The sequence below is a fragment of the Lucilia cuprina genome, chromosome 4 (genome assembly GCF_022045245.1).
Source record: "Lucilia cuprina isolate Lc7/37 chromosome 4, ASM2204524v1, whole genome shotgun sequence".
In the NCBI taxonomy this organism is placed as follows: Eukaryota; Metazoa; Arthropoda; class Insecta; order Diptera; family Calliphoridae; genus Lucilia; species Lucilia cuprina.
The window spans coordinates 87,688,638-87,695,853 of record NC_060952.1 but is presented as its reverse complement, the minus strand read 5'-3'; the positions used below and the strand labels follow the sequence as shown (position 1 = coordinate 87,695,853).

At 29.6% G+C, this 7,216-nt stretch overlaps 1 protein-coding gene across 1 annotated transcript in view; it reads right to left on the bottom strand.

Moving 5' to 3' along the window:
• The window catches only part of LOC111680687 (cell adhesion molecule 3-like), a 172,794-nt gene that overhangs the window by 96,193 nt on the left and 69,385 nt on the right, over positions 1-7,216 (bottom strand). The gene's annotated exons all lie outside the window — the stretch shown is intronic.

Sequence of the window (7,216 nt, the reverse complement as noted above, 5' to 3'; positions counted from 1 at the left end):
CTATAGTCTAGTTTATAGTCTAGTCTATAGTCTAGTCTATAGTCAAGTCTATAGTCTAGTCTATAGTCTAGTCTATAGTCTAGTCTATAGTCTAGTCTATAGTCTAGTTTATAGTCTAGTGGACTAGACTATAGACTAGACTATAGACTAGTCTATATTCTAGCCTCTTGTCTAGTTTATAGTCTATAGTGTAGTCTTTAGTCTAGCCTAGTTTATTGCCTTCGCTATACACTAGTCTGCAGTTTAGTCCAGCGTGGCTTGCAGTCAGTATATAGCCTAGTTGTAGTTTAGTCTTTAGCCTAATCAATAGTCTAGTATATAGCTTTGCGTTTAGGCTAGTCCATAGCCCAGAATATAGCCCAGTCTGTAGTTAATCTGTAGTCAGTTTATAGCCCACTCGGTAATATATATTTAGACGAGTTATAGTTCAATATTTAGCCTAGTTGGTAGTCAAGTCTATAGTGTAATCTATTTATCATATATATAGTATATAAATAGGTGTAATCTTTATTTAAGTCTTTAGTCAAATCAAATAGTCTATCCCTTAGTTTTGTTCTTTTTTGTGTAGTATATTCTAGTTTTGTTATGTCTATCACATTTCTGAAATAAAACAATTATGTTCAGAAGACTTTACGTCGAAGTTGAGTATATACTTAGTGTAAAATTCTCTCAAGATTTTGGTGTTAATATATTAGTATAATATTAATATAACTTCAAATTAACTACTTTTCTTATTTTCACATACATACATTATCACTAATTACAAACCATACAAAAAATTATTCAAACACATTTACATGTGCTCATGAAACTCCTCCTATAATGTTTCTTGAACTTTATACAAAGGTAATAACCGTATTATTATAGAAAATGCACTTAAACTATTATAATATTACACCCACACTTAATACAATCATTAAGGGCAACATACATATATACACCAACATATACATATGTAAGTAAGTATAACTTAAAACTTGCAACTAACCACTAAAAAGGCTCTAAAGCCTAGTAAAATACAAAAAGCAACCACATAAGAATACTTTCTATTGTAATATTACAAGACCAGTAGTGTAGTATATCTATAGTTGTAAAAATATTATAGTAATAGTCTATACACAAATATATACACTATACTATAATAAAGCATTAGATTGACTGTTTTATATATGTATATAAATAAGTATTTACTGCACTTTATATATTAAAGAAATATTCTATTTTAAATAAACTAAATTATGGTAACATTTATATGAATCCTTTCCAAATATAAATAACCAACAATTCTACCGTAAAGCAACCAGAAACCCATATAGTAGAAGCAGCAGACCAAACTATATAGTTGTGGAATATATTTAAAAATGAACCAACTTACATGTAATATATATGTGCATATGTATGTTGTCTATATTTATAACAGTATGATTTTTTTAATTTTTTCAAATATGCATATTATGCCAATGTTATTCTTTGGCATAGTAATAACAAAGAAAAAACTATATATTTGGCCACGTTCAAACTGCAAACTAATAGGATATTCAATATTAAGCTTATAGTATATGTATCTAGATATTTTGTTGCCCTTAGTGTAACAGAATTGTATTAGTTTTATACTTTAAACAACTGTTGATGTATTAGAGGTATAAACAAATTGTTGGGCTTAAAGTTGGAAAATTATGCAAAAAACTTTTATATTAAAGAAGAGCTAAAGCAAAACATAATAATCTACTGCAAAGTCTTGATTTTAGGTTTATGCCCGAAACAACTTTGATTCCTAATAAAATTTTTATACTTAATAAAATCGGTTAATTTCTCTTCGAATCCCCGAAGTGATATTTTATAAATTATCTTGTGTATAGACAATATAGTCAATTAAAGACTAACAAAATTAGAATTTGCACTGTCTTGAAACTATATTATAATTTGAACTAAAGACAAGATAAAAAAACCTTGACTACGGATTAGTCTGCAAACATCTACTGAAGACTAGACTTTAAAGTACACTAGAAAATAAACAAGTGTCTAGATTAAATTCAGTACTAGGCACTAGTCAAGGAACTTTACTAAAGAGTAGAACAGATACTAAGGACTAGAAAACTATCAATATGCCATAGTCTACACACTAGAGTAGATAATAGAGTTTGGACTTGCACAGGGAACTGACTAGATTCACTAGACTCAAGTCTATACTACGTATCAGAGAATGAACCAAAAGTTTTGAGAGGAATTGTTGAGAAACTAGACCAAGGTCTGAAAATGAGTCTAGATGTACTAAAGTCTAAACTGGAGACTTATACCGAGAATAGAGACGACAATCGATTAGAGTACAAACTAAAGCCTAAAACAAAGACTTAATAAGGCACCAGACAAGGAACTGTAACAGATACTAAGGACTAGAAAACTATCAATATGCCATAGTCAACACACTAGAGTACAGAATAGAGTATAGACTTGCACAGGAAACTGACTAGATTCACTAGACTCAAGTCTATATTACATATCACAGAATGAATCAAAAGTTTTAAAAGGCATTGTTGAGAAACTTTTGTTGAGAAACTAGACCAACGACAATCGATTAGAGTACAAACTAAAACCTAAAACAAAGACTTAATAAGGCACCAGACAAGGAACTGTAGACTAAGCTAGAGACTAAATTGCGGAATGAATTAGAGTAACAAGAAACTATAATATAGTGTAGACTTAAAACTAAACTACAAAATGTAGACATAACCTAAGATTATACTCAATACTAAAACATGATATTAAACCACAAACTAGAGTAGACAATAGATAAATAGCAGGGGCCAAACTAGTGACCAAAGATTGGAACTAAGGATTGTACATACTTGACTACAGACTAAAAAAGATGCAAAATAAAAGCTAGGCTAGAAAATAGAGGAAAGGCTGTATTTTCAGATTAGACAACATCAAACATCTATTTGTAAATTTACAAAATTCTTGCAAATTGATATAAATTAAAAATTCAAAATTAAATTATTTAAACAAAAAATCAAGTGGTAATATGCTTACCTCTAATATTATATTATTTATAAATGTATAAATATATTTTGTTATAAATAAAATGCAAAATTATGTGTATGCAAAAATGTCACATAATTTCAATATTCATATACATACACATATATGTATATGTATACGAAAACTAAATACATACACGTACGTAAATAACAACATGCATGTCTGTATTCACTCCAATGCTAAATTTGTTAGAAAAACACCCTTTGGCTTTTGTGTATTTTAAATTTTATAACAATGAGAAAAAACCCGTTAAATGCCATACTTTATAGTAAGTATGTTTATAATCATTACTAAATTTACCATGGTTCTCAACTCCTCCACTCATGTGTTCTACACATATTGTTGCCCTTTCCTGGTACAATACTCTTTCACCCACTAGTGTATTGTCTTTCCTTTTTAATAAACGTTTATATGCAACAAATATTATTATCAAATGGTTGGATATAATTTCAAATGCCATAACACCCTAAAACCATCACATAAAGGTTTTTTTCCTTTACTATAAAGATATATATGATATATCCTATATGTGTGTTGGTATCTATTAGGTTTTGTAATGTATACTATTAACCCCATGATATTTAATAATGTCAATATCTATTTAAAATGCTGACTCAAATTTAAACACATAAAATTTGCTAAAGAGGGGTAAACGTTATTACACTGAGTGTAATAGAGTGTGTTTTTGTGTGCAGATTTATTAAAATTGTTGTTGAAGTTAAAGTGGAAAAAGAATTTAAAAAATTTTGATTTATTTTAGTAAATAGTCTACAGACTATGGTCTAGACAATAAACTGGATTAAAAATTAGAAACTAGACAGGAAATTAGGTAAGAAACTGGTCTAGAGACGATAATAGAGAATAGACTAGAGGCTAGATTTGAGACTAAACTACAGACTAGACTTGACCAGAGACTAGACTAGATAATAGAATAGAGACTAGACCAGAGAGTATACTAGAGACTAGACTAGAGACTTGACTAGAAACTAAACTAGAGACTAAACTAACGACTAGACTAGAGACTAGACTAGAGTCTAGAATAGATACTAGACTAGAGACTAGACTAGATATTAGACTAGAGACTAGACTAGATACTAGACTAGAGACTAGACTAGAGATTAGACTAGAGACTAGACTAGAGACTGGACTAGACTAGAGACTAGACTTGAGACTAGACTAGAGATTAGACTAGATACTATACTAGAGACTAGACTTGAGATTAGACTAGACTAGAGACTAGGCTAGACTAGAGATTAGACTAGAGACTAGATTAGAGACTAGACTAGATACTAGACTAGAGACTAGACTAGAGACTAGACTAGAGACTAGACTAGAGACTAGACTAGAGACTAGACTAGAGACTAGACTAGAGACTAGACTAGAAACTAGACTAGAAACTAGACTAGAGACTAGACTAGAGACTAGAATAGAGACTAGACTAGAGACTAGACTAGACTAGAGACTAGACTAGAGACTAGACTAGAGACTAGACTAGAGACTAGACTATAGACTAGACTAGAGACTAGACTAGAGACTATACAAGAGCCTTTATTAGAAACTAAACTAGAGACTTGACTAAACACTCAACTAGACTAGAGACTAAATTATAGCCTAGACTATAGAAAAGATTAGATACTAGAGACTAGACTAGACAAGAAACTGAACTAGAGACTAGACTAAACACTGAACTAGACTATAAACTAAACTAGAGCCTAAACCATAGACTCGAATTCAGACTTTGCTAGAAATTAGACTAGAGAAAGCTAAAAACTAAAACTAAGTTACAAATTTCTCAAAACTAATCGAAACGTTAGAAAATTAAACATTTATAAGGATAGCAACATAGATTGGCACACTGGGCTCCGGTAGGTTAGTTGTTAGCGTTCTAGTCTGGTAGACCGGAGGTGGTGGGTTCAACTCCCACCTGAGAAACTGGTTAAGGAGCGCACAACAGACCCGGTGTTTTTCTTGGGATTTGATGTATACACATTCTCCTTTAAACTAATTAGATTAGCACATGGCGTATGAGTGTTAACGAATTGTTATTATCAGAAAAATATTAATCATACGTCATGACTAATACATAGCGATATAAATCCACGATAATATTAATGATAATTATTTTTGCTAAAAAAAATCAGACATTAATTTTATGCATATAAAAATAAATCATAAAAGCTTATGAGTAATTTATACAATATATGTTTTACATGCTTTTACAACAATATCAATCATACTACCAAGTGGTTTATAAACTTAAATGTAGTTGAATGTAGTGGTACTTTTGTAGCTATCCATAAACAGATAGCTACACATGTATGTGGTTTATTTAGTATGTATTTAAAATTTATAAATTGCTATTAAACAAGTTTAGAGTTTATTATCTCTTCACGTTAAATGAATTTATTTTTATACATAAAAAAGTACATGCACTTACGTACATATATAACTTTGCATTGTTTATTTTGCACCTCAGTTTTATTTATTATATACTCATATATAAATGTTTATATTATATACTATTTTATATATATTGTGCTATTAACACATGTTTAAATTGTGTAATTACACAAAATTTTTAATTAAATTATACACACTTTTATAATATTTTTATAAAAATTGCAGTTGCAATGTACAATAAAAACAAAATGTGTATGAGTGTGTGTGTGTGTATATATATACATATGTATTTTAACAAGCATTTTTTTCCAACCGCAATTTTAATTAAAATAATAACAATATTTTTATTTAATATGTTGTATATTTGTATAGAAAATTTGCAATAATAACAAATTGGCAGGAAAAAATAAATACATTTTAATATTAAAGTAAAATTTACAAATTTATTTTCATTAAAGAAAGACCACAAATAAAGGTTATTTTTAATAGAAAACCTTTTTGTTTGATATTTTTAACATTTTTATTAAATAAACTTTTTAAATTGATATCAAGCTGAAAGAACACTGGGAACAAAAGTCATTTAAGGCTTATGATTACCATAAATACTAAACAAAAGGCTGTACTAGAAACTAGACTAGAGTATAAGCTATAACCTAGGCTTAAGAATAGATCAGACAGTGTTGGTATAGAGTCAAGTCTTCAAACTGGGATAAAGTGTACAATAGAGACCGCACTGGAAACTAAACTAAAAACTGGACTAGAACCTTTATTAGATACCAGACTAATACTGTACTGTACAAACGACTACAAAAGACACTAACCAATTACTAGATCATTAAATATAAACTATACTAAACACGAGATATAACAATAGATCGCACACTAGGCAGAGACTACTCATGACACTACACTGGAAACTAGACTAGAAATTAGACTAGAGATAAAAACAGATACTAAATAGATCTCACATAAGAGACCTATCTAGAACAAAAGCTACATTCTAGACTAAAATTTCATAACTAATCACTAGAATTCATAATTTATTAGACTCAGAAATATACATAAAACTAGGTACTAGATTAAAAACCAGAATATTTTCTAAAACATTGTCTTTAGTAGACAATAGACTACAGAATAGACTAGCATCTAGTCTAGACACTATACTACATAAGTTATTATACAAGACTAGATTTTATACTAAAATAGATAATATGAAGGTGATTGAAATTCACTCTATACTATCAATAGGTTATAACAGTTAAGTCGATGATTAATAAAATAGACAAATTAGTAGATAAATAAATAGACGTTTTCAAGGCAAGAGATTGATCAATAGCCTTTTAAAAATACTTTTCAACAGACTAGTTAGTAGACCAGTCCAAGGGCAATTAATATACTTTCAATTCCTTTGTCAAGAGAGTCAGTAGACTTATCATTTCACTTCGTAACAGTTAAATCCATCGACAAAATTAGATCTTTTAATAAACTAGTCAAGAAACTGATTCATAAGCTTCTTTATAAACTGTTCCACAGATTAGTGAGTAGACCCGTCTGTAGACTAATCAACATTCCCTCGACATTTGGATCTTCGCTCCGGAACGACCCGAGTCATACTTGGCCAAAGATTTTCAACCCAGCGACTGCTGTATCAACCGAAAGTTTTTTTCTCCAGGAAAGAAAGACTAATCAATATTCTTTCTATAGATGATTTGTGTACAGTTAAGTCAATATGCTATTCAACTATTTATTCTGAGATTGGATACTAGAAACTAGACTC